Source organism: Neolamprologus brichardi, chromosome 1 (genome assembly GCF_056152115.1).
Source record: "Neolamprologus brichardi isolate AB-2024 chromosome 1, ASM5615211v1, whole genome shotgun sequence".
NCBI lineage: Eukaryota > Metazoa > Chordata > Actinopteri > Cichliformes > Cichlidae > Neolamprologus > Neolamprologus brichardi.
The window spans coordinates 24,629,334-24,656,623 of record NC_142104.1 but is presented as its reverse complement, the minus strand read 5'-3'; positions in this window follow the sequence as shown (position 1 = coordinate 24,656,623).

The following is a 27,290-nucleotide window of genomic DNA, read 5'->3' as shown; positions in this document are numbered from 1 at the left end:
TACCTTATGCTGTATTGCTTTGTGTTTTATTTAATAGAAACAAGCCATTAAATTAAAAAAGAAAAAATATGTGGTCATTGACGGCCTCTCTAGCTTAGCACTGTTCATGTGCAGCACGTCTTAAAGCTAAATGTTTAATAACTCAGTGTCCCAGACACCAAATATTTAAACACTTCAGAAAATAATTACTCTCAGGTGTAGATTTCAGTTTGAACAATAAGCTCAGGATCAGAACTTTTTCATAGTGAATAATTTTAATCATAGTGAGTAATTTATTAGTTGACGTTTGGTCCATTTTCATTGTTTTCTTTCTGCCACATGATCTTTGTCCTTTGGGGACCCTCAACATGAACTTTAATTGAAAATAATTTAACCCTCATCTTACATCTTACCTGTGCTAAAATATATATATATATATATATATATATATATATATATATATAATCCTAGTCATAGCTCTTTAGTTAGTTACCAACATCATTATATGCCAACTACTTTAGCTCCACTACCTCTCCAGACATTACTACTACTTAGTTTTCTTTTTCTATTTCCATCCAAATGTATGATATTTTTTTTTTTTTTTTTTTTTTAGAAATCTTTCAGTCAGAACTTGGTATATTATCTTTATTTGGTTGAAATTCTGAATGTTTAAGTCATGTAAGCTAGTTTGATGTCAACTTTGTTGCTTAATTCTTGCTCAACAAGTTGAAACTTTGTTTTTTTTTTACATTTTTTCAAGCCATTTTATTTAGTGCATGTCATACTGTACACACACTTGTATCTCCCAGAGAAGGTATCTTTGGCCAGTTCATAGATTTCTTCTAAACCTCTGCATAAAGGAAAAAAAAAAAACACAAGAATTTCAAATAAATGTGTATATGTATTTACAAGGATCTAGTTACAAAAGGAACAGGAATGCAATAATTGATGTTACCAGATATTTTCAAGGAGAAGCAATGAGCAGATGAATGCTCAAGCTTAGAAAGAAACATGAGCAAAGTGCCATAAAATACGGTGGCCCCTAGAGACAAAGCACGTACAAACTCCAAAACACTTGCAAACTCCAAAACACATGCAAACTCCAAAACCCATGCAAACTCCAAAACACTTGCAAAGTCCAAAACGCTTGCAAACTCCAAAACACTTGCAAACCCCAAAGCACATGCAAATTCCAAAACACAACGGAAGTGCTCCAGGACACTAGGGGCAGTGTTGAGCTTTTGTTACCTAGTAACTACACAAGCCAGGAAGTACCAATGACCGGATTTGGGGTCTGCAGCCTTAAAGGCTGTATTTTAAGGCCGATTACGTCACAGCGACATGACGAAGGCTGTCCCAATTCAAAGGCTGCTCGAAATGCGGCCCTCAAATGCGTCCTTAATTTCCCTGAATTTTAAGGATGGGTCGGTGTAGCCTTCATGGCCCAACATATCCCAGATTTCATAGTGTTGTGGATAATTTTGCCGAAAATAACGGCGGGAGCCACTGAAGAGTTAACTTTCAGAAGTAAGTACTGAATATTATGTCACTTATTTATGCGCAAATGTTTTTATAATGAAGAACATTAAAACATTACTGTTGGCCACATGTCGGGAAAGTTATGTGACATTAGCGATGTTTGTACTAACTTGGTTTTAAAGCCTTTACTTCAAAATATACGCCGTTCAATAGTTGACTTTAATCTTAAGAGAATGTGATGATTTTATGGATAATTAAAGTAAGTCATATATCCACAAACACAACAAGCTGAAAGTCAGTGATGCTGCTCGGTTTGCAGTCCTGAATATCACGGCACAAGCAGGATTCACTGCACTGTTAATGTTAGCTATGTTATATTGCTGCCTCTGTTCGGTGGTGTCGAGCCAAACGGACTTTAACGTGTGTTTGAACGAGCTGACGGTTCACTCGTTAAGCTGAAAGAAAGATGCTTTAATCACAGGAGTCACACATGTGTCCACTGTACCATCTGGGAACTCTTCTCGTTTTGTAATAACACAATCCTCCTTCTTTTGTGCTGTTTTGTAGCAGTGTATACACCTGAGACTGTCACCTGTCTGTCTGTCCTGCACTCTCTCTCTGTTTCTTTCTCTCTGATTGTGGAATAAAAGTAGGAACATGTATTTATAAGTTACACTTGTGTTTGAATCCTGCAGCTTATCACACATTTGATTTCCATGTGTGACAACTGCAAGTGTCCAGAGTGAGGACAGACTGAGGGACCCACTGCTGCACATCATCTGTGAGGCTTTACACCCCTGATGATCCACCAGGACAAACTCAGCAGTGTGTGAGGAAGAGGAGGAGGAAGAGCCAGTAGCAGCTGACAGATGGAGAGAATAGACAGACTGTTCCCTGTTTGTGAAGGACTGCTAGGAAAGTTTAACATAACTAATTGTCTGTCCTGAATCAGTCTTATTAGGTAATGTTCAAATAATGTTATCATTCCAGTGTTTTCAGTGTGGGAGAAAGTACTCAGGGCCTTCAAGTTACACACTATGAAAGGCAGAAACAAGGTTAATATTCAGAAACCTAAAGTATGTATCAGCAGCTGAAAGGACCTAAAAATAAATGTTTGTTTCAGTTGTATGAAGCTTTGAGTATTTTGGATTAGTAGCACTGCTGTGTTTGTTGCATCATATTGCTGTAATTGTTTATATGCTTTATATATTCTGAGCTAAGTTGATCTATAGTGTTACATCATATTCTATAAGGATGTTATGTGTTTGTATACTTTCTGCCCAGTTTGACCCATTTAGCAGAAGTCAGCCTGTTTAAGGCTCTGATATCTATTCTGTATGACTTAAAGCAGTTATGACATGGTCTGATTTTCTCACCCAATAAAGGAATATTCATTATATCAGTCTACTCTTCATTTTATCAGAAACAGTTATCACAGCTCATACAATTTCTTTTTACACATGTATGTAAGCAATGAGCCAAATTTAGTAATGCCAAAATACTGAAGGAACAACATTTCTCTCTTATATATGATACACCTATATATGCACTGTCAAAGATACTTGTCTTTGAGTGAAGATTTAAGGTGATAAGACATATAAATAACTGCAACTTGAATCTGTACTGAGGCTCAGTATTTGACACAGTTGTTCACTGCTGTAATAGCTAATAATGATTAATATAATAACTATAATATTGGCCATTTTATATTTACATTACCAAAGTGATATGACTTTAGTCTCATGAACAACATTAGCTAATTGTTATTTACTAACTAATCTTAAATGACTGTTCAGTACAGAAATGAAGCCCAAAAATCATGTTTTACTGTCCTGTGGTCTCAGCCTCAGATACTTATCAAATCACACAAAGCTCTTGTAGAAACAAACAAACAAATGAACAAAATATGTTTTCCTTCATTTCTGTCAAACAAAGTTGTATAACACGTTTCCAGCGGTTAGTATCATGGTTGCTAGGCAACCTGGGAAGCGCGACGGAGACTAGACCATCCCATACAGACAAACTTGCCGTTTATTTTGCAAATTGAGCTCAACACTGCCCCTAGCGTCCTGGAGCACTTCCGTTGTCTTTTGGAATTTGCATGTGCTTTGGGGTTTGCATGTGTTTTGGAGTTTGCAAGTGTTTTGGAGTTTGCAAGTGTTTTGGAGTTTGCATGTGTTTTGGAGTTTGCAAGTGTTTTGGAGTTTGTACGTGCTTTGTCTCTAGGGGCCACCGTAATAAAATCATGAGGCAATTAAAAAAAAAGAAAGATATAGATTTGAATCTCATGTTACAAATGAATAAAATAAAGAGCCATTGAAGTTAATCACATTTTTCTGAGACTGAATAAATAATTCAGAGTAATTTAAAGCAATTTCAATATATATATATTTTTTTATTATTTTCAGATTATTATTTTCAGTGTACCAGTGACATTACTTTTACCACAAAGCAGATGAAGTTAAACGGGTTTGCCTACTGCTGAAATCACAAGCTGGCTTGTGAGATAAACACATCGTTCTGTGCTGAAGATGACCGACAATGACACGAACGTCTTCTCCTAATTCAGCTCTGGAGGCCTTCATTTGCAGTTGCCTTTCAGACACTCTGACAGTCTGGCCAGAGTAGATGGAGCAGGTTCAGCCAGGGCACAGCCACTTGATGTTGACTTGTCAAGGAAAAAGTGGTTGGCAGGAAGAAGCTGTTAGTCCTTGATTCCTTGATTGTGATTTAATCTCTGTGTTTTTACATTCCTTATCTATATAGAGCAATAGAATCTGTGGCATGGCTTTTGGCTTTAACTTATTAAAAAATAAAGAAAAATGTCCACATGGAGAGCGCACATCAAAATTAATTTCTGCAAAACAAATACTGAAAAGAAAATCTTTGAAAGATAAGAAAAATGAAATTAAAGAGACCAACATGGGGACAAGTGAAAAAAGCAAGGCAAAAACGCAAGAGCATTAAAGGTAAAAGGTCAAGAGCTACGAGGGTGAAGAAGCTACACACTAAAAAAAGGAAGAGTCTAAGAGGGCTGAGGAAGCCAAGAGGTGCACACTACAATGTGAGATTAAAGAGTTAGAGAGCTATGTTGAGCTTAAAGCCAGAGTTTCAGTGTCATGACAGTGGCTTTTTTTTTATGTCACTATGGGAACAGGTTATGCTCGAGTTTTGGTTTAAAATCAGCTACAAGTGCCACATTTTCACTAATTCTTTTATTTACTGCACCTCACTAAAACAACCAAATGAACCCCAGCTGTAAAGTTACAACATCACAAACTGTGCATTACCTTTTCACTGGAATTTGCATGCATTCAGTTGGTAATGCAAAAAAAATGAATAAATATTTTCGTAGTTCAATCTAATCTGCTGTTACATCTGTTTTACATTCCTGGAATTGCAGATACTATCACGCAGATTAGAAGATTCAAACCGTTTATCACCAAGAATAAATAAAATTAATTTCAAACTAATGTAATTTCCACATCCTCTTTATTAGGCTACGCACAATTGTCAGACTCTGAAAGTGCCGCCATTACATTGGAAAAAAATATCAATATAAATTGAAAATATAAAATAAATATATTCAGTGCTTAACAGTCCTTTTGGTTATTTACAGTCCCAGATGCAGTTCTTTCCTCCAGGTCCCGGTGTGCCACAGAAATAGGGGAGGCATGATTAGATGATAGCTACTGGCCTCGCCGGTCAAGGTCCCTTGAATCTACTGCACCACCCTGACCTACAGCCGAGCCACAGATCACACCTCTCTATTATTCTTTTATACTTCATTATTCTTATTTTAGCAATGCTGCATTTTACTGTTACAGTTTTTTATGTTCTTTATAGGTCTTCCTAGATCATCTGACTAGAGTAGGTGGAACTCATATGGATCATTTTGTGTGGGGGAAAAAGAGTCATATAACACGTGACCTAAAATAGTGAGAAAACCTTTTTGTCATTCTCCTGTATCTGAGAATTAAAGTAATTAATGATTAAATTTAATGATTAAACATCTTTCTATCTTAATATCTTCACAAATATATGCTGGTTTAATAGGAAACTACAGGTAAGTAAGTATAAGTTATTTTGATCAGGCCAGTTTCCAGAGGTCAGTTTTATGGTCAGCGCTTTAGGTTATTCTTAGGCATTAAGATAAAAATGTTGTGGCTTCTGTCATATTTTGACATGCATAGAAATCATCTTTCCACCTTGAAACAATGACAATCGTACTCCATTAGATTTACCAATTTATTTAAAAATCAGCAAAAATACCAAATTATCTGATCACATAAGGGGAAAACATTCACGTGTAGGTTGGGGTAAGACATGTAATGATGTTTGTCTGCCTACGTGTTAACCTTGCCACAGTTGTGCATTTCTAGATGTGATTTTTGATATGTACAGCATCCATCACAAACACCATGAAAATACCATGAAATGTGGCAGAGAGATGAAAAACGTGCAAAATATGACATTAGCTCTTGTGCCTCTCAAGTTTGCCATTCGTGTCAAGCAGAGCAAGTGCAGCATGCATGCAGTAGGTATAACTAACAAAGATCATATAGAATTCAGTAGGGTGCAGTATTTGCAATGCCCAAATGGTTTCGACAAGTATGTGGTAACTGATATAACTGTGAAACTCAATAGCTCTGCCATCAAACCCATTTTGATTAAGCCCAAGATACTGATGTCTGGCAGCACCCTCTGCTATCCGGTCTGATGTCTTGATGACAGAAACGTCAGTTCCCTGTTTGGGACAATTACTCCCACACAAGCTCTGGAGACTTGAGACAAGGCTTCATGACTGAAAGAGAAAGTACCATATAAACTGTGACAAATATGACATGCCTGCTGACTGGTATATGACAGAGAAACAAAAGCTCAGTTCTCTGACTATCCGAAGATGTATTTTGTCATCACACCTGGCCTTGCTCAATGCTCTTCAATTTTTAAAAAAGAGACTAACAAATGGGAAAAATGTTTTGACGAGTATTTCTTTTAGTAAAGTTTTGAAGGGAAGGGACTGTATATCTTGAAGAACTGTTCTACAAAGGCATGACCTTAGTCTCACAACAGCTGAAATTTCACCTTCCTTCAATACAAACCATGAAAAAAAAAATTTTATAATGCTCATTTTCTGTGCTTCTCTACAACAGATGTCTTTTAAAAGTAGTATTTTGTGCACACAGTTTTTGGTGCAGACAGAGGAAATTAAAACATTGCCTTAGAGCATGAAGATGAGTAAGTCCTGTTTGAAGTTTATTTTTCAAGGAGGAAAGCATTTGTGTATTATACAGTGAGCTGAATAAATATTTAGAAAGCAATAGACTTAAAGTCCATAGCCAGAGTATTTAACAAAAATACAGAAAGCAATACCAGTGTGCTATTGTGTTTTCACAATTTCAAGGCTAGACAAATATGTTAGAGGTGATTATTACAAAGAATTTTAGAAAACCAAAAGGAATATTAACCTAAAGACAAAGTAAGCACTGGGTTACAGACAGCTGGCTGACACCTCAGACACATTGTGGATTTAGATTTGTGATTTGGTTTTCCCTAACAGTACAGCTCTGCTCACTGGGCCCCAGCAGGGAGAAGGTTGACTAGAGGGTCATTACAGACTGTTTTTCATAAATTGTTTTGCCTTTGAGATCTGTTCTGCATTTAAATCGCTTTCATAATTGAATATTAAATATTGAAGGTTCAGCTCGACTTTTACCATGACTTCTCGATGTTACTGTTTCCACTCTTATCTTTTTTTTTTTACTTTTTTTTCCATCATAAAGCAGAGGTTCCAACTTACGGACCAGTCATTTTGCAGTAATGTGCCAGTGCCAACCTGTATATACCCTGGTATTTTTCAGTGAAAATGCACGGCATCATTATGGATTAGGTATTTCCGCCGCTTGTGGAAAAGAACTGCCTGTCATCACTTGAAGTCGGTGAGTATCGCTCATTTTCTATGTCTCTGGTCACCACATTGTTGCTAATTGCTTCCTGTGTGAATGGAGCTTTAGGACACCAGAAACAGAAGAAATAAAGCTTTTTGTGAAGTTGTGAATACATTATCAGCACATTGTCAGTTGAAGAAGCTCAGTATCACATCATCTTTGTTTGTTCATGTTAAAAGTGGGGAAAAATGTAACAGGCAAGAAAAATAGTTCATAGCTGTTTCTTGTGGGAAAAAAATGGAACAAGACATTAAAACACATATCTCCAAAATTCTATTGAGGTCCTCGTTTAAGCGAACACTCTTACCATCTATAATTTGTATATAATTAAGAACTCTGAGTTCTTTGCATTTGACAAACTTTTATATTTCAGATCATCCAACAAATTTTAATATTAGACAAAGATAATCCATAAATAAAATCAATTTATTTGATCATTTATTAAGGGAAAAAAAATCTATCAAAATCTACCTGGCCGGATGTGAAAAACTAATTGGTTAAGAATTGTGATGAACCACATTTTTGGGAAAACTGAATTTAATGTCTTTAGCCACAGCCAGGCCTGATTACTGCCTGAGCTGTTAAATCAAGAAATCAGTTAGACAGAACATGTCTGACAAAGTAAAGTAGGCTAAAAGATCTCAAAAAGTAACACATCCTGCCACAATTTGAAGAAACAGCCGAGAAACAAAGTCAGAAATGTTTGGTTCTGCTTACATCTGGCATAAGATTCATAAAAAGAACATCATACCAACAGTCAAATGTGATGGTGGTAGTGTGACATCGGGGGCTGTGTCGCTGCTTCAGGAACTGTATGAATTGATGGAAATATGTATGAGGGCGCAATACTTTTTCACATAGGACCAGGTAGGTTTAACCATTCAAAAGCTATATTTTGTATTTATTCAAGTTATCTTTGTCGAACATTAAACTTTGTTTGATGATCTGAAAAAAGTGTGACAAATATGCAAAAAGTAGAAACGGTTTCCTAAAAGATTAAGAAAGCATCATATACGTTTTTATTAGCACCATAATTTCTCTAGGCAAGGATTTTATACGCAGTAACAAAGTGCTGTCTCTCTTTTCCTCTTTTATACACTTAATACCAAAGTGTGAGTATTATATCACTTTCGTCTTGGTCAATTCTAGGCAATGACGGTAGATCAATAAGACATGCTGTTCTCCTCTCATGGTGTTTGGAGATGATGTCAGAGTGGAGTGATGAATGACAGAATAACAGGCTCAGCAGTCGAGAAAAATGAGCTGGACAGGGAACAGGGGGTCAACCAGGTTAATGATGTTGGCCATGATTATTTGCAGGTGCGAATGATCTGAGATTAATCATTTAGGGGCAAAGCTTGAATGACAGGACATGAGAAATGGCAGTGATCAAACTGGAAACGTTCATGAGCTCTACACCACCTTCACAAACATGAAACAACAACATGAGGCAAGGGTAAATATTGCTGCACTCCACTTTGCACAGTGTTTTCCAGGATGCTCATTGATTTTTATGCACTTAGGTCTGTCATTATCACTGTGAAATAAAACTGACAATATGTCCTGAGATTTATCAGAAATAATGTCAAGTATTTTGCAGATCTCCTCATCAATGTTAGGTGTATTCAATCCAATTAAATTTATTTTATTTATATATGGCAACAATGGATTCCAACTGCTAAAACTGTAAGCTAAAGACACCACAGTATTAGAACAAAACCCCAATCATCAATCATATGGCCCTCTATGAGAAAGTACTAGGTGACAGTAGGAGGGAAAAACTCCCTTTTAAGCGGAAGAACACAACATTGGCTCTTTTCAAGCATCTGCTCAGAGACCATGCTAGCAGATAGCTGCCAAAGAACCCAGCCGCAAAGCTTGAAACTAGACTTTAACAGGTAACAAAGATGTCATTCTTGCAGCCTGTGCATGTTCCTACAGTAAGATCACTGCAGTCTTGTCTCTTTGGACCGGTTTTCAGTTTTGTTTTGTGTCGTCATTTTTGTTGTTATATGTAAAGACTAAAAGAAAGATCATATAAAATAGCGATTGCATCTGGAACTGTTGCCTCAGGTTTATTGGCGATTATGTATCGGAATTTCAGGAACGCCATGCCTCCAAACAAGCTCCTTCCGGTTGTCATCTATATAGGTTCTGCAAGCTGTTCATTCTCGTTTACGTGCCCCACCCTGCCTCCTTGTTCTCAATTCTTTAACTTCTTTACTCCTATTTAGCACATGGGGATCTGCCAGGCCTGGGAGCCGTCGCCAGGCCCCTTCGAGGCCTTCCCCAAACCGCAGCTCAGTTCATGTCCAAGCATTCACCTTTACCTACTAAAATGCTGTCAAACGTAAAATGAGGATGTGGGCCCAGCTAGTGAAACAGCTTATTTCAGATTATGTGACTGAGTAATGCAAAAGCAGTGTAACAAATGACTTTATTTGGGAAATAATTAAGCACATTATAAGATGTACAGTATTACTTTTAACAAAAGGGACGAGTAATGTGCCTTACATAAATTTTTCAGTAATCCCAACAGTGTTTGGTGTCTAAGAATAGATAGACAAATACACTACACATTTCATTGTGTGTCTATTCTAAATAGAGTGGTCTACTCCAGCACGATAAGGTGGCGATTCAAGTGACAATCAATACTTATGCTTTCCTTTGTTTTAATGGTCAGGGCATTCTGTCAGTGATGCGATACTTTGAATGGGGGATACTCTCCCCAGAGACACAATAGAAAAATGTCTGATTAGTTGCACAGAAAGCAACAAAAACCAATCTGTGTAACACTGTGATGTCACAGATAATCAAATCAGTGACGGTTTATATTTAAATCTTAGTTCACTGATTTCTTTTTTTTTCATCTAGTGTATCCAGAGCTTTCACAGAATACCTTGAAGATGGTTTGCCAGAGATGTACACACGCACATACTGGGTATATTTACACACTGTTCTCTCAGGGGCATGTCAAGCATGTTGTGCTCAGTTGCCTGACCGGACCAAAGCACATTACCCAAGGCTCTGACAAGAAGACATACATACATGTTTTTAAGACACACTTGAGAGCTCCAGAAAGCAGCTGATATAGATTTATTTGCTCTGCTTAAAATGCGTCTGCACGTACATCTACCCCAGCTGTCTGTGTGGCGCAATCAGAGGCTTAGTTCTGGGAATACCGTTGGAAAAGGAGAAAGTGTGGGTAGAGCTCCAGAAGGAAAGACTCTGATGTTGCAAGCTGTACATTAATACACATATATCTATATGTGTGAGTGTGCGTACACTGTCTATGACAGAAATCAAGTTGGGGCTTGAACACTCAGAATGAGGTTGCATTTGAAAAGTAGTGGCTCTTGGGCTTAAATCTGTCCTCAGAAGTCAAGTCAGCTCTGTGTGGTCTGCAGCAAGGAAAGCAAAAAAGATACATTGCCCACTCAGGTTCAGTTTGTGTTATATTTAGTCATTTAGTCATAAGAATTGATAATGCATGCTACTGGATTTCAGTATAGAAATACAAACAACCATCTGTAAATAAACAGCAATGATAGAAGGAAAGTTGCAAATCAACTGTTTACTTAGCCTGACACATGCATACACGCACACTAATATGTAGAAGAAGACATTATTTTAAATTTTCTGTAACACAAAAACCTTAAAAAATAAATTCTGCTATTTAAAAAAATATAGCAAAATGTGATTACATCAAATATGAGATGTATAGGAACAACAAGTCTTGCAGATTCTGTTTTAACAATTTAATTCTTGTTTCTTAATGATTTTTCACCAGGGACATTTTCATAAGGCAATCATTTAATCACTAGCAGAAAATTTTTCTACCAGTGGCCTTTCACTGGACTAAAAGCACACAGCAGGAGTCTAACTCAAATCAATTAAGTGACCTCCCACAGAGTGGTTTATGTCTTATACATCTGACATACAGTATAATGGATTGAAAAAGCGAGATTATAAAGTTGAACCAATAAGATGTCACTAGCTGTTGGTACGTGACATCTGACTGCGGAGCGTGTTGATGAATGGCAAAGTGAGTCAGGCCGCATTCAGTGCAACTGTACAGGCGTGCAGCAACAGTAACTGTACATGTTGGTATTTTGGAAGTGCTGGAGATGATGATAAGTGAATATAACAGTGATACATGAATTTCCATCACGGATGATATTACACCTCATGTTTTATTCCCAACAATGACACTGAATTGAATGACTTGTTCAAATCTACTGATATTTCAATTTAAAAGCAGACCTGCACACAAGGATAACAAAATTTCATGTGAGATTCATGTATGCTGACAAAATTTGCTCTCAGAGCTCGTGGATTTCAGAAAAACATTGGCTTGTGGTTGCATGCATTACTATGTTGAGACTACCTCTAACAAAGTCCAGACAAAGTCAGTATAAATGAAATAGTTTGGAATTAATAAAACGAATAATACTAAAGCATAAGAATGAATTCTTTGATTATATTTGACCTGCATGTAATTGTGTGTATAATTACTATTATTATTATTATCAGTAATTGCCATTCAATGTATTGTACCAAAGTTAGCTTAAGCTCGTTTTTATCTGTAGTGCCTTGGCTGGTCATGTGCAGAAGATCATAACAGTATCACATAAAAAGCACAACACAACACACATGACACAACCACACATCCACACACACACACATCCACACAAAACACATCAATGTCAACCAGTCTGTGAATCTTTTAGCATTTCAATTTGTTTATAAAAGTGGTGATAAAGCTGCAGTTCTTAATGATATCTTAATGAGATATACAAATATATATATATATATATATATATATATATATATATATATATATATATATATATATATATATATATATATGTCTGTAGTCACAAAATTATCCTAAATGCTTTAACAAGACTAGTCGAGTCTTTATTCACAACAAGAGAGTCTTTCTAGTTTTCAAATCTGAAGGTCTGAAAGCCTGGACACCAAAAGCTGACATCTACACCCACACATGCAAGGCTTTAGGTTGAAAAAAAAATCAAGATACAGGTAGTCTCATTAATTTTAGTGTAGGATGCAAGTGCTTTGGAACAGTGCATCTTTCAAAGAATCAGAAACATTTCAGAACTGCACTCAGACAAGGTCAAAAAGGGACTTTGTGAAATAAAGAACTGGCTTGTTTGAAAAGGCAGCTGTACTGAAAATTCAACATCAGGGCTTTGTTACTCTGAGTGGGATGTGCAAAAGTAAAAACAAGTATGTGCACTGTTCCACAACCAGTTCCACAACCAGAGAGGGAGTTTGACACTGGCTGAGATTAGTGGGAATACATTAGAGGTGGGCATGACAGGGATTGACACCAGCCTTGACCCGTTAATTCACCTGTTTTCATTAACAATAAAAGCAGTACGCTGAGCCGAGTGGTTCCATTACAAATATTTTCTCAGTACATATAGACATGCCTTGGGTGAATATACTGCAACTAAATAATGAGTTTGGTCATGTGAAAAGTTTGGTTCCCTATAGATTGCTTTGAAGTGATATTGTCATCGTCATTGGCACTAGCTCACTCATTTCTCCCATCAAACATACAGTGAATGAGAATAGGGACTGTAAGCAACAAAGGCACAGGAACGTGTACTAGTGTTATTTACTTCACTGGTCAGTGGTTTTAATGTTGTGACTAATGTGGTGCATTATGCAACATACATGCACTTAATTCTATTTCTTGTAATATAATAATAAATAAATTGAATGAAGTAGTTCATGATGATGTTATGAATGGACTATGGCCTGCAATTAACACTCCACCTCTAATTGGTCATGATGGTTCCCGCTCCTTCCTGCTCCAGCATTTCCCAGTCTTTTTTAGGGCCATGTTCACCTGTTCATTTAGATTGCAGAGTAAGTATTAAATAAATAATTCATGTTGCACGACTGGCTGTTAAATATTATATGCCTCACAGGCTAAAATGTGAAAAGGATCTGATTAGTAGTCAAGAAGAAAATTAACAAATGTACATTCTTTTTTAATTTTGCATATTCACACTTAAAGATGATTACCCTTTTTAAAAACTGTCTTAATTGCTGTGTGCTCAGTGTAGTTAAGGAAAACAGTTACATCTGCAGCAGTGCTCCAGTACTGACAATTGCTCCAGTATGAGAATTTCCAATCTTCCAAGTGGCCTATCCTAAACTTCTAAATAGTATCATCACTTTCTGAGGGAACGGCCATAACTTACATGCTTATATATGGTCTATAGTTCTTCTATGTAATAAAATGTAAAACTGATAGTTACACAACCCAATAGCTTGCAAATTTTATTACTCTTGCAGACTATACATCTCCTTGACAGGAAGCTTCTGAGAAAGTACCCTTAAACTCTCTTTCATTTGGAGTGGGTCTCTTGGACTAAAACCACTGAGAGTTGGGTTTTTTTTACAGGTTTTTTTGCGCAGGTCTTTAACAAATCGTGATAAAGAGAGTATTTGCCATAATATGTCCGTCTTTAAATGTTGAGTGCCTGTCCTGTGCGGTCCTACAGATAAATACAGCTAAACAATTTCCCAAAGTGTTTTTTTTAAAGGCTTATAAATGCAGAAGAAAAATGAACAGCAAGCGGCTGAACATTTGCCCAGCTGGCCTCAAAGTTGCAGTTTTAAGAAAAGACAAGTCAGAAGGACATTTTCCAAAGGACAGCAAATGAATGTTCCTCAGTAATGTTCTGTATGAATAACAATGAGGTGGACTGATGGACGTTTAAAGAGTCAGCCTAAAAACCTTCGTTAGCTGTCCATGAAAATCTAGAGGTCAAGCAAGCTCTGAAATAAAATATTACCTTAAAACACAACACAATATGAAACATACTAATTCATTCCAGTGGGAGTGCCAGGGTTACGGGCAGACACACACACACACACACACTCCTCCCCCTCCTCCTCCCTACTCTAACTAATGAGAAGCTGTAAATGAGGAGGTTTGGATAGTGTTTATCTATGTGACTCTGAGGGGGCCAAGGTGCCCTCATACACAGCAGTGTGTAGAGAGAGCGACTGCTGGGCATAATACTTCACACATCAGCTGCCTCTCACATATGGCTGTCCTCGGCTGGCCCTGGCTCTTGCCCCATCTGCCTTCCCACCTCAGTTACCATAGTTTGTTTTTCCAACCACTGATTGGCTGCCTCTGAGTGCTTATTGTGGTGCCACATCGCCCCCAAAGCTAGTCGTTATATTTTTCAGTGCCCTCTTCTTGACTGCCATGTGCACATAACCATTTTGCCCTTCTCCACTCAGTACAGGCCCCATCACTATCCTACCTCCATAACCTTCCCTCCAACCCTCCCCTCAAATCAATGCCCTAATCCTGCCAAGCTTGGCGCAGGGTCACATCTGGAATGGAGAATTACTGCTGCCCCGTCCCAGCCCTCCCTGCTATCTATTCACAGATGGCCTGTTGATTTTAAGTTCTCGACTGTACAGTGAGTGCAGGGTGTTGGCATGTGAGAGAATGGTTAATATTGGGGAAAGCCTGTTGAGGGCAGCGATGTTGAAACTGTTTTTTGGAAAACAGATGCAAGGATTAGTGCTAAACATTTCACACTTATAATTTAAACCAAAGTAATGATCTGCTTAGATGGCCATGGGAACTGGGCTGTTGCTCAGTAACGCCAAATAGTAACACACTGAGATATTAGATAACTGAGAAAAACCAGGCTAATGATTTCAGTAATGATTTCTATTACTTTTGCAGTATTGTTAAGATATCCTAGTGCTTTCTTACAGCCCATTATGTGCACAGGAATCTATAAAGAGCTACTGAAGGCATTCAGCTGAGGAAGGTGATGGCATTTACACTCATGTGGTATTTGATCAGACAACAAAAGCTTCAGGTACATTACTGTGGAAAACTCTTGAGCCACGCATTTCCACATTTCCTTATTTCCCCACCCAAGGATCCAGACTTTCTTGTAATTGTCTGCACTGATCTTGAGCAATAGCTCTTTAGGGTTTCTGAAGGTGGTTTTATTTGGATAATAGTCGCTTTTTCACTCATTTTCAGTCCAGTCTTGAGTGTTTGTCTTTGTTTGTTAAGACACTTAACACTGACCACTGATCTTGTCAATATTAATGGAAGTAACATAGAAAAATAAACATACAGAATTACCATCAGAGTTTAAGCCATGATGCAATACCATCTGGAAAACATTTGATTGGCAGAGGCTTCATTTTACAGCATGCCAATGATACACACCCTCAGGTATGGATTGGCCTCCCCAGAGCCCGGACCTCAACATTACTGAAGCAGTGTGGGATCATCTTGACAGAGAACAGAACAAAGTGCAGCCATCATCCAGAGAAGAGCTTTGAAAGTATTTCAAAAAGACTGGAGAACTACTCCTGAAGACTACTGAAAGAAAATACAAGAAAGCTCGCTAAGAGAGCTCAGGATGTATTGAAAAGTAAAAGTCGTCATAAAAAATACTGACTTTCATTTTTGTTCAATCACATAACACTGGATTCCAATGACTAATTACAACAATCTGAGCTCACAGAAATACTGGATATATTAAACAATTGGTTGTAAAGTAAGAGTTGGAAAAAACCAACATCTCTCTTGTGGAACATTCTGAAACCTTTTGGAAGCAAAATGTTTCAATAGTAACACCCGAAGGGCAGATAAGACAGGAAAGGGCAATCTGGGTTAGGCTGGAGGAGAACTGGAATATCCTGCCCACCAGAAAGGAAACCCTCTAATGTATATTTGATGGGTATGTTGTTGGTCTGATGCATGAGCAGAGGAAAAACTTCCCAAACCTCCTGAACCAATCAGCGCACAAAATACACGATTAGCAAACAATGTCAATTCCAAAATTTTCGTCTTTAATTCACTGAGCTGGTTGTGAAAATTGATAAAATACCAGTTAAGATAATAAATTATGAAGTGATTAAAACAACCAAAAGACAAGCTAGAAAGAGGTGGAATGTGTAGCAGTGGCAGCACTTAAATCTATGCCCAAGGCAGGCTTCAAATGCCCCAATGCACAGATTAGAACATGAAGGAAAGCAGACGCAAGGCAATCAAAGAGGCAAAAACCAAAAAACTGTCCAGAAGTTCAATAATAATGAATAATACATTATACACATGATTTATTCCCATGACTTTGTCTGCAGATGTGGTTTGGTTAATTGTACACACCACAAACTACTTGCTTAGGTTAACTGAAAGATCTTGTTTACAGGCATGTGAATAAGTGCATATAAAATCAAGGACATTAGAAACATTTAGAAATCCATCAATTTGTTTTCCTATTTGTTTTTCTGTTTATTGAACATTGCATGAAGTTAACCAATATGCATAACAGCTTCTGATGATCAGGATTAATTAAGTGCACACGTAAAGTGCATGTGAAACACAGTATTCTTCCTATCGCTTCTTATTTAATAAATCCAATCTGAAGTGATAGCACAATGAATAAAAATAAACACTTTGCTTTTGTGACAATCTGCTGTTTTGTTATCCGCTCTTTGTAAGTCAAAGCATAAATCTGCTTTGGGATTTTGACAGCCATAATTTGGCATTGTCTCGCTGTAGCATTTGTCCATAAATATGAGAGGAATTCATTTGAAAATGTACCTTCACCATATGTCCCTTTACGCATCTAAAGCCAAAAACCTATTACTTTGAAACTGCTTACAGCTGTTCTTGCTCAGGAGTTTGGCAAATCCATCCCGTCAACATCAACACACTGTCTAAAGCCAGAGTGAAGAGCGAAGCCAAAGAATGACTTTCCAAATTTGAGCATCATAGTAAGGACACGGGCAATAAAGGGAGATCTCTTTATATGAGAGAACTCCAAGGTGATCATCATTGCATATCCAAATTGGATATGGATTTCGGTCTGGATTTCTCTTTTCATTGTCTTTACCAATGCTGAGCTTTGTGGTATTATTTGAGTTCTGATGGGGCTTTTTATGACATTTGAGATCCTTTTTGGATCACTTTAATGGTTTTATATTTAATTTTTATGAATTTCCGATTTTATTGAGGGTGTTCCTGTGCAGACTTTATTTTTCCTTCTCAAGTGTGTAGTTTCCTTAGCATTTCCTGTCTGTTTTCCTTCTGTTTCATCCAAAACTGCTACCATCTTGAATTATGAAATCGGAACTTTCCGAGTTGGAAATCTGTTGTTGTTAACAGCAAAAAAAAAATTCCCCTGAGCTGACATAAACTGGGCAACTGAGTTTGAAGGAGTTTTTGTTTGTAGTAACTGCTGGTCTGGAAGTTGAATCCGTATAAGATAAAATAATCTTAGTACGTTTTGTAACATCATGCATAAATTTCTTCCTCCCAGCATGAGAAGTATATTATAGTGTCCACATCTATGAGATTGTTAGGCTCCACTTAGGCCCAGGTGATGTCGATTTTGTCTTCAGACAGAGCGCTTGAACAGATGTCGCCGTCCCAATTTTCTGTGAGTGTACAGAATTATCCGTTTAGACTTCACATTACAATGCACCAACTGCGCATGCACCCATCAGGCAGACTTCAAGCTGACGTCAAAGCAGTATAACAGAAATGACTCCTCATCTGTGATGTCTCCAACTGTCTGTGTCTGCAAACTTAATGAAGTTGTCTTCTATTTAAGCACATTTTTTTAAATTTGTTTTTACTTTAATAGATGTGAGCACTGTCCTCCTCTTACTATTTGAACATAATGTCACTATCAGTGCTGTGCAGTAACTTACAGTACATTGGGAATAAGCTTCAACAACAAAGGGCAAATATTTAGAGGTGAAATTTGTCATTGCTTCACATCCATTTCTGTTAATAAAGAATTAAATTGCTGAAAAAGCTCTGATTTGCCATCAGATTTGCCTCTCTAAGCTGGGTGTACATTAACTGCAATGCAGACATTTTCAAAATCTGCATCCTCTTCAGTAATTTTTCAATACAGCTGTCCACGGATGACATGGTCTGTTTGTTTCGCTTTCCTTATTTCATGCATGGAGAACGGGAGACAATCCATTCATTCTATTATTCTGTTACCATCCAAACAGAAGCAATGTAGCACACATGATTTACAGTACATTAATAATAGATTTAAAAACACAAGATGTCAAATGAAGAAAAATACTGCAAAGCGGAGGGCAGGTCGGTGCTTCCACTTAACCGTTCCAGCTTGATTCATCTGCAGCAGCCCTTTGTGCACTTTAAACCCAAATAGTTGGCTTAGTGTATTTCTGTCTGAAATCACTTTTGGCAAGCTTCCCTTAAACACCTCTTTCCCCTGATAGCTCTCTGCTGGTTGAAACTGGCAGCACAGGGTTATCTATATTTAGCATCAGTGATTATCTGAGTACTACTGGCAGATGTTTTATGATGCAACATGTGTAATATATTCAAAAGATACAAATATAGAAGATAATCTTTTTACACTGAGGTTTGCCCTCAAAATGGCCTTAGTTAACTGCAGTGCAGATGGTGAATGGTATGAAAACACACACACAGCCTCATGGTGACTCCTATACTTACAGTGGTGTTAAATTGACTAAATACGATGTGAAGACTGGGAAGTGTATTTAATCTTCATTTAATATTGACCCAGTTTTTTTGGTCACATTTCACTAACAACAGTGGAAAAGGGAAATTATTCTGCTGATGAGCCCATACAGTCTGTGACGCTGCACAAGCTTAAAGACAGTCTTTGTGTGGCCTCCAGTCACAGGGTACTGAAACCAGGCCCTCCAGCTGAAGGGTGGTCTCCCTACTTAAATCAGCCTGCTGCTTATGCGATAGCATCTACTGACAGGGAAGGCAGCAGTGTGCTGAGTTTGTCATGTTTGTGCACCCATTTCTGGCCAGACTTAGCCTTGTGGTATGTGACATTATCATGCAATAAAAATGAGAGATGGCTTCATTACTGCAGTTAAAGGATGCACCTGCATGGCAGTGATTGCAGTAGTTTGTGTGCGGTTATTTTGGTGAGCCATGGCTCATCATTAGCTTGGAAACATAGGATCACTTGGAGATTTCCATGCTTTTCCTTTATAAAAAAAAAACCCATACAAATAAAAATATTGGAAATCAGATGAGTTTTTTTTTTTTTCAGTAAAATGTATTTTGAATTAAATAAAAGTTAAGTAATTTAGCTGTAAAATTACAAAGTATAATCAAATCAAAAAGTCTTAAAGTATAATCAAAAACTTGATTACAATTTTCCATATTCCTTTTTTCACTGTGTATTACAAAAAATGCCAAATACTGTAAGATGTTTTGCACGATGACCCCATTTCCTGTTATCTACTCTGGGTATGTTTGTTTTTTTAGGAGAAAATTGATTTGAACATGTTTGGATGGAAGACAAGCGATAAACCACATTGTGCACATTGACAAGATTTTAAAGTACTGTAAGAAAATCGTAAAAGATAACTCTCTGGACATTTCTCTCTCTGTTGATAAGTGTTAAAAAATGGATTTACTATTTCAACTGCCCAACAAAAATCAAAAACTACACCTTATTTAAATTGGTATGAATCCCCTCTTGGTTTTTTGATAGCAGGTCAAAAAGGTGATGAGACACTGCAGTACAGCAATAGCAATGGATTCATGATTGCTACTACTGGCTGCATGGAAGTCTACTGCCTTTCTAGTATATGCTTAAACCTGTTGATAGGTGATTTTTGTTTAGATTAAAGTTCAGTGATTTAAACAGGATAGGATCATTGTAAAGTAAGTTGCAGTATGGTATTAAAAAGTACAATTTACAAACCCGTGTATTAGACAGGTTTTCTACACCAGTAACTCGTGACCTAATCTGCCATTATTATTCCAGTATCCTGAATCAGCATTAAGATAGACATTTTCAAAACAGGTATTCCATCTATCCATCCATCCATCCATCCATCCATTCTCTAAACTAATCATTAACAGAAAAGAAAACAATAAAACAGATAGTCGTTAAAGTTTAATACATCATCATCAGTTTTCAGTTCTAAGACTTTTTAATATTTGGCAGATAGCAACCTAAAATTAAAAAAAACAAAAAACATTCACAGTTTGTTTCACCTTACCTTACCTTAGTTCAGTGGTTCCCAAACTTTTTTTGCTGGGCCCCCCTTGTTTTACAAGAAAAATGTTCGCGCCCCCCCTCGCGCGCGCGCACGAACACATCCTCCAACCACACACACCCATATTTTGCTCCATTGCAGTTTATTTCACACCTCAAACATTTAGTAAACAATTAAGCAAATACAAGTAATCTGCAATAAATGACAGGTAGTAAGAAAATAAACTACTAAGTATTTTACGCTACGTCCACACCTACACGGGTATTTTTGAAAACGCAGCTGTTTCGTCCACACGTAAACGGCGTTTCGAATCACCGAGAACGGAGATTTTTTAAAACTCCTTTTTTGCGTTTACGTGTGGACGAGGAATACAGAGTTCCTCACTCAACGTCAAAGGTATGTGCCTTTTTTCACGTCACGCTGCGCACCACGTTATTGTTTACATGAGATGAATTGCAGAATGGCAGATAGAGACGAAATACTGTTAATCTGACTATCTGCAGGTTTTACAGGCTTACATATACACACAGTTACTGTCCCTCCATTTAGAAAGGCAGAGGCGTCATGGTGTAATTATTTTACATGTAGTTGTTTTTTTTCCCTGTGTAATAATATTCAACATTGCTATCAATACATTTTTCAAAAAAATCCCTATGCAAAATGGTTTCAAAAACATAAACAACTGTTGGATGCTGTTTGTCCGTGATTTGAACCGGAGGAACAAATTGTGTCAGGATCAGCCTGATATTATTTGTATCCAGCTGTAACTTTACTGTATAAAGAGCAAACATCTCCAAAATGTCAGGAGTAGTTAGTCATTACAACAAATGTTTGTGAACTACAAATCAAGAATGTGGGATACTCTTTGTCCGTGATTTAAACAGCCCAGCGCTGCTCCCAACGAAGGGAAAACCAATCCTGCAGGGAGACCTACCTCGGCACTTGTGCAGGTGAAGCCAAAGGGAAGACATGCTTCACCATATTTTCTAGTCTTTGGCTTAGAAGTTGGTTTGGAAACATATTCAGCTATGCTTCATCTCCTGCTTTGCGTTTGTGTGGGCGCCCGTGCTAGCAGTGTCCAAGCGTTGTTGGTTTTTTTTTTTCCCCTTTTCATGCCGCGCCCCCCCTGCAATGGGGGCCCCACACTTTGGAAACGTCTGCCTTAGTTAATCGGTCATTGCTTTGGTTATTACAAGGTATTACATAATTATTTGTTTTTAAAAAAATTGTCCTATTAAAATAATATTATTATTATTTTTTCAGCTTTCTGACTTCCTGACTAAACAAAGATAAACATTCTCCAACCAGACTTTCTAGCACTGCACACAGTTAACTTTTTTTTTAGAGGTTTGAAGGTTAGACAAACAGCAGTCTGACTGAAAATTTGCCAGATCTGAGCTGACTACAAAAGCTGAGTGAATACCACTTTTACCCTCAATAGCAGCCATCAAAATGCAGTTGAGCAAGGCACTGAAGCATCAGTTGTTCTGGGGGTATTACATAGTTGCCAACATAGAAAAACCTGTAATGTTAGTGTGTAATGTTAGGCCAAGTGTGAGAGCAAAACCCTGAGTGGGTGTCAGGCTCGCAAGCTTTTGGCTGCCTGCTGTGACTCTTACTTTGGCTCGTATTGTTAAGTCGACATTAGAAAATCAGGTTGTTTTTTGTTTTTTAAGAGCTGTCTTAAGATACTATACTGTAACCATCAAAGTACATTTTATAATTCATAACATCACCTTGCCTAATTTCTTTTTTGTATCATTGTGAAAGTGGCAGAAGATGTGAGCAGACTACTGATATGCCTTCATTTTGCATTTGAAAGTTGCAGCGATTTGTGTTATTACGGCTCTGTCAGGCTGATGGAGGCGGAATTGATGGGGCCGCTGAGCTGTTGCCGAATGCTCGTATGAGAATACAGGTTACAGTCTTTTTCTCATCAGCACCTATGACACTGTGATGAGTGGAAGCTTGTAGCTTTGACTGACACCTAAATATGGAGGCCTGCCACATACTTATATTTGGATAAGAGGCAGCATGGGACTCTAATTTCAGGGAAACACTTCAATTCATGAAGCATAGCAAGACATCGTTATAGAGTTGTATGACAAGGAGAGATATAATGGAAGAGAGGAGGGTGGCAGGGTGGGTGGGGGATGAGAGTGAAAAGTTGGCAAAAGAACTTTAAAGCCAAGAGAAGCAGAAACAAAAACAAATATCATGAAATAACAGGGAGGAAAGAAACTCAAATGAGATTGCAGCATCAGCAGGGTGATGCATAACACCAGCTAACTAGTGTATAGCCTGCTTTATTTTGTGCTATAATAAGCAGAGGTCTAGACATAGGCAAGGGCAGAAACTGCTCATGGAAGTCTATCAAACTATCCCATCAGGGTTTGGATACGCAACTGATATAAAAGAAGAGGTGAAAGAAGCTAGTGTGGTGCCATACTGCAAATTTAGGTTTTAATCTGATACCAAGTAAACACAGGGTCATTATTATACCAATACTCATACTGATACTTTTACAATATAAAGCTTATACAGGGGAAAGCAGTGTGTTATCATTTATGAAATGAATCCTCATTAATTTACAAAATGTGAACATATTTTAATGACTACTAAATCAGTGTAATTTACTATGATTACTGTGATTACTTGCCACATTAATTAGTTAATACAACAAAACAAGACGTTTAGCTTTTAATTCATTTTGAAATGGGTTTTTTTGTGGAAACCTGAAATGTAAACCTTCCGGTCTGTAAAGCACTTGGAGTCAGCTTCTGTTTAAATGTGCTACAGCATATAAATAAAACTGATTTGTTTGAGGTTCCAAAAATGAATACATAATTATTTAACACATTTCAGTGGGCTACTGTGTACTGAACTTAGTACTTAAAGTATCAATCCTATTGTGCTATTATTGATCTGATACCAATACCAGTGTAGGTATCAATACTATCGGTATTTCTATTCGCTAAACCAAATCCAGGTGCAGGCAATGGATTTGTTTGAAAGGTATCAAAAGTGATGACTGGCATAGCAATAAGTACCAAAGGCAGAACATTTTTGGTTTAAAGGTAAACCTGAGTTAGTCAAGGTAGAAATCCAGTTGTAATGATAATAATAATCATTATTACAATATTAATAATAATAACAAAGTTAGCCTAGTCAGCCAAATGTTACTGCAAATTTTACAGCGGGACTAAGATGGCTTGACCTTTTCAGTGGCATGGTGTTCATCTGTTCTAGCATCTGTTCTTGGAAAAAACAGCCAAGACAGAAACAAGAATCAGGACATGTGAGTGGAGACTGTTTGATGATCTGCCCTCTCTTCTCCATTTTGTTTACATGCAGCGTTTACAGTGACCTCTACGATTCTGGCACAGAACCTCACGAGCGCCTCAATCAAAAAGTGAAGTTAGAAGATGCACCAGATGACAAACAGATATTATAGTCAACACGCTCCTTTCCACACACATGCCGCCTCTTTAATCTTTTTGTCTATCTCTCAGTCGAGTTCGGTCTGTTAGTGTGAGTGGCTGTATCACAGAGCCCGCTGCCTTCTAAAGCAGACATCAGTGGGTAGTTTATCTAACTCCACAGCCCTCCCTCATCACAACAGACTTCCAGCTGCTGTAGTAGACATCTTTCCAGCCACCACACTGAGGAGAGAAGAGGTTGAGTCCAGCAGAGATGCTCTCCAACACATCAAGCCCTCCTAGGAAGTAGGAAGCAAGAGCAAAGGGAGCTTTTCCTCTTTCCTGTGGCTCACAGTGTGCAAAGATAGTTATTATCAGTAGGAGAAGGTGAAGGAGCACCTTATAAGGCAATGAGGTGCTGAATGATTGCACCTTTTTCTTCCTTTTCTTTTTCTTTCTTCCTTTCACCCCCCCCCCCCCCCCCCCCCCGTGTACCTTCCCCTACAGTGCTTCTCTCTCACCTTTCCTCTACCCATACCTCCTGTGCTGCTCCTTCTCCACACAGCTGACACCAACACAGGTAATTCTGACTAATGTGACAAATAAAGTCTTCTAATCTCAACAAAGCGGCTGTTGCTTTCTTCTACGCATTCATCTGTGTTAAATCAAAGGTTTTATGCAAATAAATGTTTTTATGGGGTACTTTCCATCCAAATAAGCAGCTGTATCACGTTGTAAGCTGGACAGTTTTGAATTTACTGCGTAAACAAGTGTCAGGCTTCGTGCTGAAAAGCAAACCTCGCCAACATTCGCCTGTCAAAAGCAGACTTTTTTTTTCTCCCACCTCTCTAAATTACACCTTTTCTAACGAGGAAACATCTCCTGCAGTCAGAGAGCTTTAAGTTTTTAATCAGGTGTGTCTGCTGTGTGATTCACCTTCTTTGCTATTTGAAACTGCTGTGACCTTAAAGAGCTTAGCACAACATCTCCGCTTCCGCCACGGAGCTGTACTCTGCATGTAAAGCTTTATGCTGTCACCTGTGCAAACTAGATAAATAATGCCGGCGAAATGCTGCAATTCCACAAGTAAAGATGTCAGATTTGTGGGTCTGTGCAGTCTCATCAGTCATATTCAAACTCTCATCTCCAAGGGCTTCACACACCCTATTTTTTCCATTTCTACATCTCATGCTTGTGGGGAAGTACATTACCGTGTTTTTGTATTGGCGTGACAGTAAAAGCGTTTAAAGTTTAACAACTATACAACTGAATATATGGTGGCTGTCAGGCTGTATGCTGTGTTTGGCTGGGAAGAACATTGCCAAAGCACAGCTGTCTTGTAAGTGAGGGTAGGTTTAGTGCAGCAGCAAGACAAAGCTTCACGCTGCAGTATTTATGAACAGTTTTTAGGGGGAGGTACTGAGTGCTCTCTCACTCTGTGTACTCTCCAGTCTACATATCCTGGCCTACATAACCTATATGTGACAACAAGCAGTCGTCTGTTGAGTGCTGTCTGCTCTCCAAGGGAAAGTTTTGTGTTCCATACACACTGGCAGCTCATGCAATTTAATGTGCAAAATACCTATTCATTGAGCTATAGGTACACAGTGAAATGCCACTTCACAGCGATCATAATATTTAGCTTCTCCAAGGATGATCTACACAGATAATTTTGGGTGTAAAATGCCAAGGTTTTGAAAGTGTGATGATAAGAGTCACTTTTAATTGAGGTCAGTGGAATGTAATTGTGCATTTAAAGTTAGAATGACCAGAAATCTGAAATTGGTAGTTATTCAATTCAGTTTTATGCACATCGCACCAAATCACAAAAGCAGTGGCCTCAAGGCACTTTATATTGTAAGGTAAAGAAAATAAAGACCCATTTTCAAGCACCATTGTGTGTTGTTAATGCAAGTATATCGTGTTAAAAGGCTGATTGATTTTTTTTTTTTTTTAAAATCCAATTATGCCAGCATAACCAAAAAGGGCTGTTCTAATTAAAGAAGCAATTTGCCTTAGGACTTTTGATTTTTGGTAATGTAATTTAATATTTACCAATTTACAGGCTTGATTTACGAAAGGCTACCACAAGTATTTCCAGGTACGAAGTTGCAGTATTATTCAGATTAAGAGTTTATAATGTAAAAAAATAAAAGAATAAAAAAGAAATTCAATTTTTAAAAAAAATCACTGTAATATGTCATCATGATACCATTTTGGAATCCAAATTTTGTACTAATAAAGCATTTTAATTATTAGAAACATCCCCACAATGTTATTAACATCTTGTAATACTATTGGTATTGATTTTACCTTGCTTTCTATTATTATCCAGATATTTCCATTGGCTATTATAACCTTTTTACCTTGCCTTAGTTAATTGTATCTGGTTATTACTTATGAAATTATTTGTTTTTAATCAATATAATTATCCCAGTATGAAACAAAGCTACACACATACACTACCAAAAAAGTTTGCCAAAAAAAGTCAAAAGTTTGGACACACTTTATTTTGATGGTTCTTCTTTATTTTCATGACTATTTACATTGTAGATTCTCACTGAAGGCATCAAAACTATGAATGAAAACACATGAATTATGTAGTAAACAAAAATGTGTGAAATAACTCAAAACATTTTTTATATTTTAGATTCTTCAAAATAGCCATTTTTTGCTTTGATTACTGCTTTGCACACTCTTGACATTCTCTCCATGAGCTTCATGAGGTAGTCACCTGAAATGGTTTTTCAACAGTCTTGAAGGATTTCCCAGAGATGCTGAGCACTTGTTGGCCCTTTTGCCTTCACTCTGCGGTCCGTCTCATCCCAAACCATGTCGACTGGATTTAGGAAACTGTAGATTATCTGGTGCACCACTCCATCACTCTTCTTCTTGGTCAAATAGCCCTTACACAGCCTGGAGGTGTGTTTGGGGTCATTGTCATGTCAAAAAATAAATGATGGTCCAACTAAATGCAAACCTAATGGGATGGCATTTCACTGAAGGATGCTGTGGTAGCCATGGTGGTTCAGTGTCACCAACAAAACACCCCCAAACCATCACTCCTTCACCTCCCTGCTTCACGGTGTGGAACGACGCATGTAGAGACCATCCGTTCACCTTTTCTGTATCGCACAAAGATACGGCGATTGGAACCAAAGATCTCAGATTTGGAATCATTAGACCAAAGCACAGATTTCCACTGGTCTAATGTCAATTCCTTGTGTTTTTTGGCCCAGACAAATCTCTTGTGCTTGCTGGTTTTCCTTAGTAGTGGTTTCGTAGCAGTTATTTGACCATAAAGGCCTGATTCATGCAGTCTCCTCTGAACAGTTCATGTAGCGATGTGTCTACAACTACTGTGTCTACTACTGGAACTCTGTGTGGCATTTATTTG